Source organism: Parambassis ranga, chromosome 13 (assembly GCF_900634625.1).
Source record: "Parambassis ranga chromosome 13, fParRan2.1, whole genome shotgun sequence".
Taxonomy (NCBI): domain Eukaryota; kingdom Metazoa; phylum Chordata; class Actinopteri; family Ambassidae; genus Parambassis; species Parambassis ranga.
Window position 1 is genome coordinate 21,141,111 of NC_041033.1, and position 13,127 is coordinate 21,154,237.

Below are 13,127 nucleotides of genomic sequence, written 5' to 3' on the forward strand. Positions count from 1 at the left end.
CTAAACTAAAAAAAAAAAAAAAAAACTAAAAGCAGGTTGATGTCTGTGGAGACTTTCCCCGATCTGAACCCTTCTGTCAGATTTCTTGAGGATACTTGTAGTTACTCACTTGACCACAGGAGGGCGCGTAGCTATATAAATATTTACCTCCCTCTCCACCAAAACTTATTTTTGTTTTTTTTTACTCTCTTTCTGAATATTTGGGATTATAATTATATTAATAAATCCCACACACACTCAAAAACAGAATAAGATTGATGTTTGACATGTCGACTGTGTAGAACTGTGGACGATGTGTCCGTGACGTCGCCCACATGTTCGTAAAGAGTCGTCTAGCGAACCTAAACCTTGAGAGAGCGTGAATTCTCCCACAGAAAGGCAACTTATCAATAGAGGCCTGAACAGTTTTGTACTAGGAACATCTTAGATCGATAGATAAATCCTTCCTCGAGGGGACATTTTAACATGGAAGTCTATGGGCATCGACTCACTTTTGGATGCACCCCTCAGTGGCCGCAGGGAGAACTGCAGTTTTTAACACTTCAGCATGAGCTTCAGGTCTCAGCATGTCTGGTTTGACTTATTCAGACTACAACATATACAGGACAAACATCTGTCATATGGAAATTTACAGTCTCTGGCCCAGTTTATCTTTATTATTACAACATTTAGCTGGTTGAAATGAGACCCTGGCTGATGCAGGGCTGTTGTTCCAGGCTCACCCACCTATCAGGAGGTCCACAAAAAGTCATAAAACGTCTGTGCTGAAGATGCAGCTCGGTCTTTTATCTCTGCGTGACGTTCATTTTGTCTGTTTCATGCTGGCCTGGATCCACTCCAGTGTTTGGGAGACTCCACCTGTCTCAACAGACGGAGTGATGGGTGTGAGAAGCACGCTGAGCACGTACAGAGACGCCGAGCGAGAGTGAAGACCGCTTAATTTCCTCCGCAGTTCAATGATGCTAAGAACGCTGCACTTCCATTAACACACATGCAGAGGTTACCGTGGTGTGGTACCGGACCAAACCAGGAGCAGGCAGAAATAGCAGGAGCAGGAAGAATGCCATGCCTGCGGAGCATCATTAATGAAAGGGCAAACACGGAGTCTGAACTGTCAGCTATTTATAGTGGGTGGCTAATGACCGAGCAGCTGTGCAGGAGAGTGATTAATGGTTAGATGACTGGGAAACTGAGCAGGTGTGATTATAGGACAGGTGAGTAACTGACGTCACATTTTAACTTTAACCATCCCTTGTGTTGTTTTTCTGGGTGTGACGTGTTAAAATGTTCCTTTGAGCAGATGACTTCATGTACTGTGGATCTCTGAGTGCTCATGGGTGTGATGTGAGGTACAGCTGATTGATCATAAGGTTTAAAAAAGGCACATTGACTTCAGCACATCTTAAATAACTCTGTTTCTTTACTCTCTCACTTTTGTCTTTAGGAGGTGAAGCTACCTGCTATCAAATGGAAACAGTTGCTAATCAGATTCAGACACAAACAAAGGACAAAGGTAATTTTCTGTAATGTTGTTATTTTAGTGTCCTAAAGTATGTCCACATCTGAGCCCGGCCCACTGCTGAACAGACACTTTTTCCAAACTCGGCTGGTGGTACAGGTCAAAAACCTGCACTGTACCCAAGCTACCTGACCTGTCAGCACCACATTATTGCAAAATAAACCTTATATGGCGGTTTCACCTCAGCGGTAGCAGCAAAGTAGTGACGCAGGATGTGACGCTCATTCACAGGAACACAATAACATGTTAACACAGATATACACAGAGGCTGTGAGTATGGACCAGCTCTTTACCCTCTCTGGGGTCCTAGAGGGGTCGTGGGAGTTTGTCCACATGCATAGATTTGGACTAAGACAAAACAAAGTGGTTTTCAGTCCTTTGTGTCCATGTTAAAAAGTCATATTGTTCAAGTAAAGACACAAATGATGCACACAATACAAACAAAATAAAGAAGAACAAAGGGCGGACCATCTGGATTGTCCGACCACCCTCCTGCTCCACCTCTTTGCCTGTAATTGGATTAATCAGGCTCAAAACCCCCATGGGTGACATCACAAAAAAAAGCTAGTCCATCATCATTATGTACAGTCTGTGGTCTTTTCCTTCTATGGGACAACCTTACACACTGAAATCTGACACTTCAGCGTTACCTTGTGATGCTCAAAGCTTAAAACACTCAATGCAACCTGATATTAGCGACTGTGAACACAGACTTCCTGATAAACTGCAGTGTGGGTGTGTTCTTTATATTCATGTTAATGCAGGGTAAGTCAGAGAGAGAGGGAGAGAGAGAGAGGAAAGGAGGGAACAGTCATCAAGTCATGCAGAAGGCTGCCTCCCTCTCCCTCTCTCTCTCTCTCTCTCTCTCTCTCTCTCTCTCTCTCCCTGTGTGTGTGTGTGTGTCCTCAGTCCGCCGGCTGCTGTCGCCCCGCTCACACTCTTTTCACTCCTCTCACTGAGCGTTCTTCTTGGAGGATGAATGAACTGAAAGCACTTTTTTTTTTGGTCTGGATACAGATTGTTTGATGAAGTGACGGTGATGATCCAGCAGCCTGACTGTGAGTACACACTCATTGTTTTTTAATCTTCACTCTGAAGAAAACTGTCACCTTCTACAGAAGGAAGCAACTCTGTGTAGGATGCAGGGAGCCTCAGAGGCTCCACACATCATTCAGTAGGTGCAGCAGGAAGCTCGTACTGTTCATAAGAACATCCACATCTCCTGTCAACTCTCAGTCGGTGTCACTCTTCACACAGCCGCACATTAACTTGTTGCAAAACCCAGTCAGACTGCATCAGAGAGTGGACGACAGGCTGAGCGGGGAGTGTTACAGTACAGCAGCCACAGCTCCGCGGGTTTGACTGCAGACATAATTAATAAATCATGAGACTAAACAAATAAATCAGCTGCGCATGTTAGTGAACCTCTCCAGCTAGGTATCAGGCACAGTATGCTGTTTTTGTTTCCTTTAGTAGAGGAGAGATGGAGCTACAATGATGTGTGTGAAGTGTGAGCGGGATGCTGTTCAGTTAGGCTGTAGTGAGCCTCATTTATCACCCACGTTGTTGACATTATGCCTTTTTGCAGATCTTTAAAGTGCACAGGTCAGAAGAGATCTGAGGCTCCTCCAAGAATGCAGCTGATTATAATTTGCAATTTAAACTTTTTTATCTGTGTGTCAGTAATAGAAGAGATAAGCTAAGAGAAGGTCACATGTTGGCAGCTTTCTATAGTTTAAGTTGTTTGTTTGTCACAGTGTTAAGATGTTTCACACCAGGCTATAGTTACAGTGTGGCTTAAAACTGTAGTTCCTCCAGTGTCCACTAGAGGCTGGCTGGGAAAAAAACGAATGTCAGAAAAGTTTCCATAGACCTCCATGTTAAAGTGTTGAACTTTTCAGACCTGGAAGATGCTTTGTGTGTGTGTGTGTGTGTGTGTGTAAATGATGAAATGCTTCAATATTATCTTATTCATTCAACATGTGAAGCAGAAAGTAGTCGTTCAGTCATCCTTTTGCAGCAGAAGTCGCTCCTTTTCAGGCGGCTTGTCATGGGGCAGATGATGTAACCGAGACCCAAACTTAAATGTATGCCTAAACCTGAGCAGATAGAAAGTGAAGGGGGTAAAAAAACAACAGGAAGAGTTCAAGGTGAAACTTCTTGGACTCTCCTCATCAGACCAATGTGTCCGCAGAGGTTCCATCCATCAGTCTAAAGAACAGGGACTCATGTTTGGTGTTTATTGTTGTATCTTTTAGTTCCCTCCTCCTCAGAACAGCTCAGACCTTTGAGGATCTGAGGCGTTCATGTATGATGGTTGTGGTTAGAGAGCGGAGCAGATGAGCCACCTCAGGCACACACAGACAATGATCTCCAGGAAGGAGCTTTGTTTTCACTGAGCGGCGGGGAAGTGTCTTTTTAGTAGAAAGCCGGCACAATGACTCCTCTGTTCCTCCCACAGAATTCCTGTTTCCTACTCCGACTGTTTTAATATTAAAATCAATAGAATCTCCTTTTCTTCTCCTTCATGTCTGCCTCCACCCTGCCTCTGCTCTCCACCCACTATGGAGATAGACACTGTTTGTTCTGTGCCACATATAAACTGTACTAAAAAGCAATGAGTGGAAGATAACAGCGATGTGGTCGCGGCAAAATCAGATTCAGAGGCTCATTTATAACCTTCCCCGTCTTCTCCTCTCTGTTTCATGCATTAAACTATTTCTGACCTCGTTGGAAAGATAATCTGGAGCAGTTTTAGCTCCGACCTTGAAGGCAGGAGGATGACTGTGGTTAGCTAAGAGCCCAGCTTTACTTACCTGCCAGTCCTCCCCCCATCCCCCCCCCCCCCCCCCCCCCCCCCAAACACGCCACCTCCACCACCCGCCTCAAACTGGATGAGGCTGCCTAGATGTCTCTTCTTCACGGTGCGCCTCAGAAGTCAGGCGGCGGCGTGACCTTTAAAAGAGCGCGCTCAGCCTTTTTGTGAAGTTTAGGAGACAAACGCACATTTGGTGTTAGAACAAACGCTACACTGTTTTATCAAAAGTAAATGGACGCCACATGCAGCTTTTAGTGTCCTGCCCGTCTGTTTTTAGTAGTCACGGTAGCCGATGATCGTTTGATTGCCCCTAATTATTCAACCAATCCTTGAAATGTTCCTTTTTTCAGACTTACAGTTCCAAACTTCCTTTCTTTGACTAATTGTTGCAGCTTTAAAGTATATAGTGAGGATTTAGATGATAACTTTGTGTCCAAAGAAATGAAGAAATGTTTGCTTTGGAAGAGCATGTCTGTCCTGACATCGAGGCCACCCAACACCTGACCTCATACAAATGCCTCATGGGCTGGATGGGGAACCAGCGGCACAAAGCTGGATGGGTGTCCACATACTTTTGTATATAATATACTTGGATGAATGATGAATAATTGATTCAGTAAATGGATTAGGGATGGAGATCAAAGGAGGAAACAAGAAGAGGACTGTATTAAAAAAAGCACTGAGCCTACAGACGGGGATGATGGAGGGGCGGGGGCGTGGACAGGAGGATAAAAAAGGAGCTAGAGAGGAGGCTGAATGTGAAAGAGATAGCTGTGATGGTGTAATTGCCCTCCAGAGGACTTCTGATAAGCAGCACTTAAGAGCCTGTGTGGTTAAGTAATCACTGTGATTAACGGCTTCAGCGGTGGAGTGCGGCTCTAACAGTTAGCTTGGCTTCAGGATCGCCACCCACTGCAGAACATCATCACATTATACTGTAACACAACACGGCTGTCAGGTGAAGCCCTGCGCCGTCACTGGGGTTTCTATCAGGCGCATTTTCACTCCATACATATACAAGGCAGAAGTTATATTTGCATTCTAAGTTTTTAAGCCTCACACACCGGGTATTTTTGGTATTTTTTCAGGGTATTTCTGTCATGAAACACACTCTTTAGCCTCTCTACAAATTCTATCTGTCTCTGTTCAGTCAGCATCGACTGAAAGAAATGAAAAAATGAACAATAACAGCATAGACACTGACTTCCAGGCTGCTTCCTTCAGTTCCCTACCATTGTCTGCAGACTGTAACACTGGATTCTATGAGTATAGATGCAGTTTTTTTGACTCACAAATATGCAAACTTTAGTGCAGAAAGGTGCTAATGAGCTTGTGGGGGAAAACATTCCAGCACGTATTTGGTCTTTCTTCTTGATAAATGCTGGCAGCGGGTTTTATTTGTGTTTATGTAGCAATGCGCCCTCTTGTGGTCATGTCAAGTGGTCAAGTGTCAATTAAAACCAAAAATGGTAGCTAAGAAAAGGGGAGTGGTGCCAATATATCTGTTATTACCACCATCTTTATAGTTAATTGTGTTTCCATAGCAACCTTAAGTATTGGCGGCTATATTCTGTTGTTTATATAAAGACAGAGACCATCATTAATACTCACCTGGTGTCTCAAAATCCACAAAAGTCCAACTTATGTCTATAAAGAGGCCTGTCAGCGTGTTAAACATACATTTTTACCCTCTTCATTGAATTCCTGTGTGCTGTGGTGGACACTCAGACACCTGATGGATGGACAAACAGATGTGGCGGTGTGAAACGTCAGCCTGCAGGCCCACAGCTCGCCTAATTGGATAATCGTTCCAGAGACAACAAGTGTCACAATTCTGGTTTCTTAATTAGAGGGATGACTCATAAGCGAGTGAAGGTGGCAGCGGCCTGAGTCACACCCTCCACACACACACAGGGAAGAGTGCAGCGCTGACTGCAGCCTGCTGCATGTTTAATTGGCGCTCTCTGAGCAGAGTGTTGTTTTTGTGCCGTGCGCTGTGGTTTTGTTGTGGGTGACCACTTTTGTTTTCTCAGAGTCAAGAGCTCATTTGCATTCAGCAGCAACGCCTCCTGCAAACCTCTGCTTTGTTGGTCGCCATGGAGATAAGTCCATTATTTGTTTACCTGCATCAGATATACCATTTGACTCTGAACCTCATGCTTTGACTCGCCGCCCTCACGTTGTCCTCACCTTCGGAGACAGATGTTAATCTGGCCGACATTTTCCTGCTCCATCACTTCATTAACTGAATGAAGTGATGAATTTAAAGCAGCCAGTTATTTTCTTGTTGAAGAATTAAGAGCTCCTAATGAGTTAACATAGTAAGTTGTGTCAGGATCACAGAATCTTATATTTAGTCCTAACTTTTGAATGAACCTGTCTGACTCGGACATTAGACAGACTTCAATCAGTCATCCTGCAGTAACCTCAGACTGTGTGTGTGTGTGTGTGTGTGTGTGTGTGCGTGTGTGCGTGTGTGTGTGTGTGTGCGGAGAGAGTTCTCTGAAGAATTTACATCAAGCAGGTGTTGATGATCTTGCATGTTGTGTAGCTGTTTTCATTTCCTAATTTCCTGATAAGTAACCATCATAAACCATGTTTGGAGGTTGCTATGGTTACGAGCCCATTTTTAACCTTTCTTAGACCAACCGTGACACTAAAATAAAAATAATAGTAATCTATGTGTTATGAATCGGTGATTTGATGGTTGAACTGCGCTGTTACTTGAAACTTGTGGTCAAACAAGTGTATGTTGCTTTTTGTCAGAGTGGATCAGCTTTGTTGGTGCATCTCTTAATGTGGGGATAATGGATCCTGGTATCAACAAAGTCTGATTCGCTGGACATATCAGTGTGAGGCGCTGTAATATAATGTGTGTGTGTGTGAAATAGAGAGAGAGAGAAATGAAGGCCTGCGGGCCGAGAGGGAGAATTAAACAAAAGAGGGGAGAAGGAGAAACACACACATAAGTGTGTGTGTGTGTGTGTGTGTGTGTGTGTGTCTGACGCCATGTCTAAATGCACCCAGGGCGTGATGAGGTCACTGCAGTCTGTCTGTAAACACTGTTAGCCCTGTTACACACACACACACACATGTCTCCAGTGTGGAGACAGCAGCACCTGTGGCCGGCACTAAAGCCGCTTCAGATGGTCGATAACGATCTCTGTTTGTCCTCCTCTTTTCTTTCCCATTACACCTCTCTCTCTCTCTCTCTCTGTTTTCCCTTGTTCTTGGTGATATCAGTGACTCTCTCTCCTCGTCTCTTCCTCTCCATCGTGTTGTTCTTCTTTCCCACCTCTTCTTCTCTTTCATCTTCAGTCTCTCCCTCTTTTTTTTGTGCCTGGATAAAATTACCCTCTCTGTCCATTTAGCTCTTCCCCGTCTCCCCTCTCTCTCTCTCTCTCTCTCTCTCTCTCACACACACACATTATCTCTTCATCTCTTTCCACTTCTCTTATCTTTGCTGTTTCCAATCTCACTTACCCACCTCTATTTACTTCAATCAATAGTTTTCTTCTTTGTTGCACTCCTCCTCCATCTTCCCTCTCTCTGTTTTTGCTTGCTCATTGTGCTTAAATAATCCGCCACTTGTTATTGTGTTCACTGCTAATGAGCCTACAGAAATGTACAGTGGTCAATGGCCAAAGTAAGACGATGCCTGTGATAGAATCTGGATAATAAAATCGGTACTTTAAGATGCTTTTAGTCTCTTTGGGTTAGAGTTGGATTTCAAGCATGTTGACGAGCACACTAGTATCAATAAAAGACATCCAACAGTGCAGTAAAGTAGGTACTCTGATTTTGCTATAAATATTTGAAAATCCAGGGACTAATTAGCAATTATGGCTAACACCACCTGGCCAGGCGGCCGTGGGCCCTCTCTGTGGCTTGTTTTTCCCTCTTGCCATGCTTCTGCTTTATGCTGTTGGCTGTGTTTGGTTGGGTAATGGAGCTTGCATCCACTCCACTGTTTGGTTTGGAAAGGGACACGTTTGTTATTCACAGCCACACAGGAAGCTCGGAAACTCTCGCCAGCAACATTCAGAGTGTGACACAGTCCTCTGCCATTAATGGCTCCATAACACAATCAATGAGTTTGAATAGAAATGTGCTTTTGTTTTTTTTGTGTAGTTTGGGCAGGCATCAGGTGTGGGCCGGGTGGAGGAGACCTGCTTTAAGCGACTGTAAATTAAATCTAAAACAGATAATGTAATGATGTCAATATGTAAAAATGTAAGAGGAAGAAAAGAGCTCTTACAGTCTCTCATCTGGTCAGCAGATATCAGCTGTTTTTAATAATACAGTATTGAAGAAAAAAAGAGGAAATGAAGCTGATATCTAATACATCTGACACAGAAATATTACGTTAAATGTGCTTTCTGGGCTACCAGATTATTATGTGGACTGACCGAATGGCAGTAGAGCGTCTCATACTGTTATTATAGACATCCGCAGGCCTTTTTATGTTAGCTGGAAACATCCATCCTTCATCTTTTCTCCTCAGCCTCTTACAGCGGGCATCATGAATTTTAATGTTGTCAATCAGGAGACGTGATGGTGACAGGGTGCTGATGCAGCTGGTGTTGGATTACAGTTTCTGGGATTAACGCTGCACACTCAGTGCGATTGTTTTGACAGGCAGTTAGACCCTTGACGGCAGTGATCAGTAACAGTATACAGTAAATGCGTATTATGTACGTATCAACCACTTTAAGTGCAGATCAAACCGTTTGACCTGAAAAGGTTTTGACCTGCCGCTCCACATGTCATTCAGCACCATTATTCAGAATAGAACTGACCAATCAGATGAGAAGAGACAAAACAGGAAGTGGCAGAGGAAGCAGCTACATCCTGGCAGCAGACCAGTGCTGGCACAAACACAAACACACACACACACACTTTTCTACTTAAGCTAATGTGGGTTTCAGTGACATAATCTTTCATTCTGCTCTGTAATCATCAGAACAAAGTCACAGAGAACTCCGTGTCCTCACTGTCCACTTGGTCCCCACTCTGCAGGTGTGAAATCATGGTCCTCATAAAGATACAAGTATAAAAACACTCTTACACTCTCATCATTTTTTTGTTATTATATCATTTTTAGCCATTTATCTTTTGTAACTTTTGACTTGATAGTTGCACTGAAACATTTGTTACCTCATGTTTTACTGTTTTTATTCACTTCCTTTCTCTTTGATGTGTGTGTGTGTGTGTGTGTGTGAGAGAGAGAGAGAGCGAGAGGTAGTGTGTGTAGGTCTGTGGGGCCATCTTGGTTACTGTAACTCCATCAACGCACATCCCTCACATAGACATAGACACCCATTTACACACCCACGCTCATACATACCCCCTGCTCAACAGAAATTCATACAATCGTGTGTGTGTGTGTGTGTGTGTGTGTGTGAGCCCCTGTGGGATTAGTCTGGCAGTCTGCCCTCAGAAAATGAGTGGAGGTTTTCTGCAGCTTGTCATTAAAACTGCTGACACCTCCAAATCCAGACCTCCACTGGAATATCATTTGTCTGAGGTGCAGCGAGCAGGCGAGGACTCGGTGTCCAAATCACTGCTCGTCACACCGACAGTGTCGGCAGCACACTGCCGTCGCGTTGTGCACAAGTAAAATTGTGGGTGAAGAATAGTTTTTATCCTGCAAAGACAGAGGAGCTCTCAGTTTCTCAGTTTGAAGCAATAAACAGCAATAAGAGGAAATGCCAATCCTGCACACACCAGCAAATCAACAATGAAATGAGACAAAACAACATGTGGTCTGAATTTTGGGGTTGAGGACAGACTGCTTTGGATCATTACAGCTGAAATGACACCATCCTTTCTTGTTCTAACTTACAGAAAGTCGACGTGGTTAAAAAAAAAATGTGTGTGACAAAATCTTCCCCAAGAAGCTGCTTTTCAGTCTATAACTGAGCTAAAGAGCCACAAAGATGGTACATCAGGTCCCATGTAAAGGCTGCAGCAGTAGCTAACATGTTAATAATCCACACACACACACACTCAGAGCGCCTCGTTCATTTCTCTCCAGACGTACAGTAACAAGCTCTGCTGATCTCATCTGAGCCAAATTCGGCCAATAAAGCTCAACGCGGGAAACATCGTAGGAAAATGTGGCACTTTTATTGAAGTCATTAATTTTCCCTGCAGGGCGTCGGGCTGCGTTCGCGAGCGCTCTGAAACATGGACTGCTGCACAGCCACCCAAGCATAAAATGAACAGCCAGGATTAACTACCTGCAGCATTTCAACTTTCCGTCTGTCTCTCTGCTTCAGGCCTGGACGCCTTTTCCCTTGTTCAGTCTTTTCGGTTTTTTTTTCGACACATGTCTTTTCACTTTCTTTCCTCCTTCATGGTGTAGCAGTATGTTGAAGATGTAGATACATCGTTTGACTTTCTTTCTGGAATCAAGAGCCTGTTGAAAACAGCCTTATACTGAACACAACAGCATCAAATTGTCTCTATGTCATGTCATTATTGGAGCACAATGGCACATTAATGAACATGACAAAAGCCTGGAACACTGCTGTAAGAGTGAACTGTCTGATTAGACGCTTTAACACAAAAATATGATCCAGATTCCAAACAGCTGTGGAGTTACATTATTTAAACGTTTTGATTATATTACCACAGGGGTGGATTATAGAAATTTTAAGGCCTCAAGTGGCCATTTGAGGTAGTGCAGTTTTAGCCGTTAGACATTGTGAGCGTGGTTATCAACACAGATTATCATTTGGCCGATAACCTTTCCCCCCCCCACACTCCAAATACATCAGCTACATGCCAAGAAAAGTAAGAACAGTTCCCTTTTGCAGTCGCCATTTTTTGGTTATCATGGTGACAGGTCCCGCTTCCATAAACACACATGAGATGTGCCCCTATTATTTTTAGGGGCAGGAATATGGGCCTCATGGTCTGATTTCCTGGCGAGGACAGGCTGGCCAGTCCATATCGGGGTCTCTCAGAATACAGGTGACCTACATTTACCACCGTACCTGAATGCGTCTCATGGAGACACAAATGGAGCACTCTAAAGTGCTGCTCAAGATAAGCTGTCTGTGTCGTTGAAATTAAATGCTGCTGTGGTCAAGTTGAGATAGAGTGTGTGTGTGTGTGTGTGTGTGTGTGTGTGTGTGTGTGAGTAGCAGCAGGTAGAGACATTTGATTCCCTCTGTGGGGTAAACAAATCAAATCGATACCTCAGCCAATTTTGCGTTTGTGATCCAGCATCATTTGCATGACATTCACTCTCTGGTGTGAACCAAATATCTTCTCGTTATGTTGGTGCTTCAAGCATTAAATCTTTATTTCCACTATGAACAAAACACTGTGATCAATGAGGCTGTTCTGTTCTCTACCTCTGGTTCCTTTATAGCTCAGAAAGCAATGAGAGGAAATAGATTCAGAATTATTGGCTAATTCATTAATAGACTATACAAAGGATCAAAGCTGCTGTTACTGTGTCCAGTTCGCCCTCTTTGTTTCATTTCATGGCTTTGTGTGTGACTGTAAACAGGCTGCTGGGTCTAAATGGAGCTTTATGATTGAGTGTGGGCTTCCTGGAGCCTGTTATAGAAACAGGAAGTGTCACACATGAAAGTGGGGCTAACCTCCGTATCTGAGCCTTGCAGGGCGATGACTGAGGCTGGCACTGCACCTTACATTCCTCACATGCTTCTGAGTGATTCATGTGACAGAGCAGGGACGGAGAGTTTTTATGATGTGAACTCAGCAGGGTATAAATCTGCACCGAGGTCCTGTCAAGTGACCGGTTCATGTTTTCAGCGTTTAAGAGGAAATGAAACACTGAATGTAGTTAGAATAACTGAAAGATGAATTATGCATCTAAGAAGTGACAACACCATGTAAGAGACGGAGCCTGGAAGTGGACATCGTCCCCTGATTGCTGACTTTTCCTTCCTCCTCAGGTTCAAACCTGTAAAATTGTGTTCGCCTTAAAGGTCAGCAGCATCTGACTGATGTCAAAGCTAAGCAGGGACTTCTGGTTCTGTCTGCTCCCAAGAGTGCAGTTTTCTTCTCTTGAATTGAATCCTTATTTTCCTGGAATTGGGCGTATATGTTGATATACCATCTTACCACCATGATAACAAAATTCATGCTGGAACACTTCTGGTTTCACACAATAGATGTAGTTCCAGGTTTAGAATTTTTTTTTTTTTAAATATTAGTTGTGTCACACCATTAGCAGCAGTAGAGTATATACTGTATATCTGAGGACTCCTTTAGGAAGCAGGTGGTGATAATATAGGTAGCTTCATTCATTCTGTTCATAGAGGACTAAACTGCAGCCAGTTTTGGATCTCGAGCAGGAACAGGGAGCGTACAGTTTCTCCTAAATAACAAAACCTTATGAAAAAAACCCACATTTACAGATACTGTTAAAGGTAGGGTAGGAGATTTCATTCTGATGCACTTTTTGTTAAATTAGTTCTCTTTACAGTTCGATAGCAGCCGATTAGTTCGGCAGTTTCGCTTTAAAACGAAGAATATGAATCATCTGTGGACGCTATAAAACACTAAAAACATCAGCCAATCCTCCGGGTGGACCCTGCGCGGAGTATTGGCTGGTTGTCACTCTCTTCCTGCTCTGTGTGCACCAGAGAGGTACGTGCATGATGGCCGAAGTCACAGACAGCTCATCTTCAGGTAATGCACGTCCATGTGATTGGGAGGCGTGGCTTCGGGGTGAGCTCCGAGAGAAAGGGGCGTGTGTTTACTTTCCAAATCTGGCTGACTCTCACTGAGTTTTCAAAACCTCCTACC

At 43.8% G+C, this 13,127-nt stretch overlaps 1 protein-coding gene across 1 annotated transcript in view; it reads left to right on the top strand.

Moving 5' to 3' along the window:
• The first annotated feature begins 2,413 nt into the window (after positions 1-2,413).
• The window catches only part of gpr4 (G protein-coupled receptor 4), a 32,020-nt gene continuing 21,306 nt past the window's right edge, over positions 2,414-13,127 (top strand). Inside the window, exon 1 of the mRNA XM_028420538.1 lies at positions 2,414-2,577. The gene's annotated coding sequence lies outside the window, so the exon portion shown is untranslated. The remainder of the gene's footprint in view (positions 2,578-13,127) is intronic.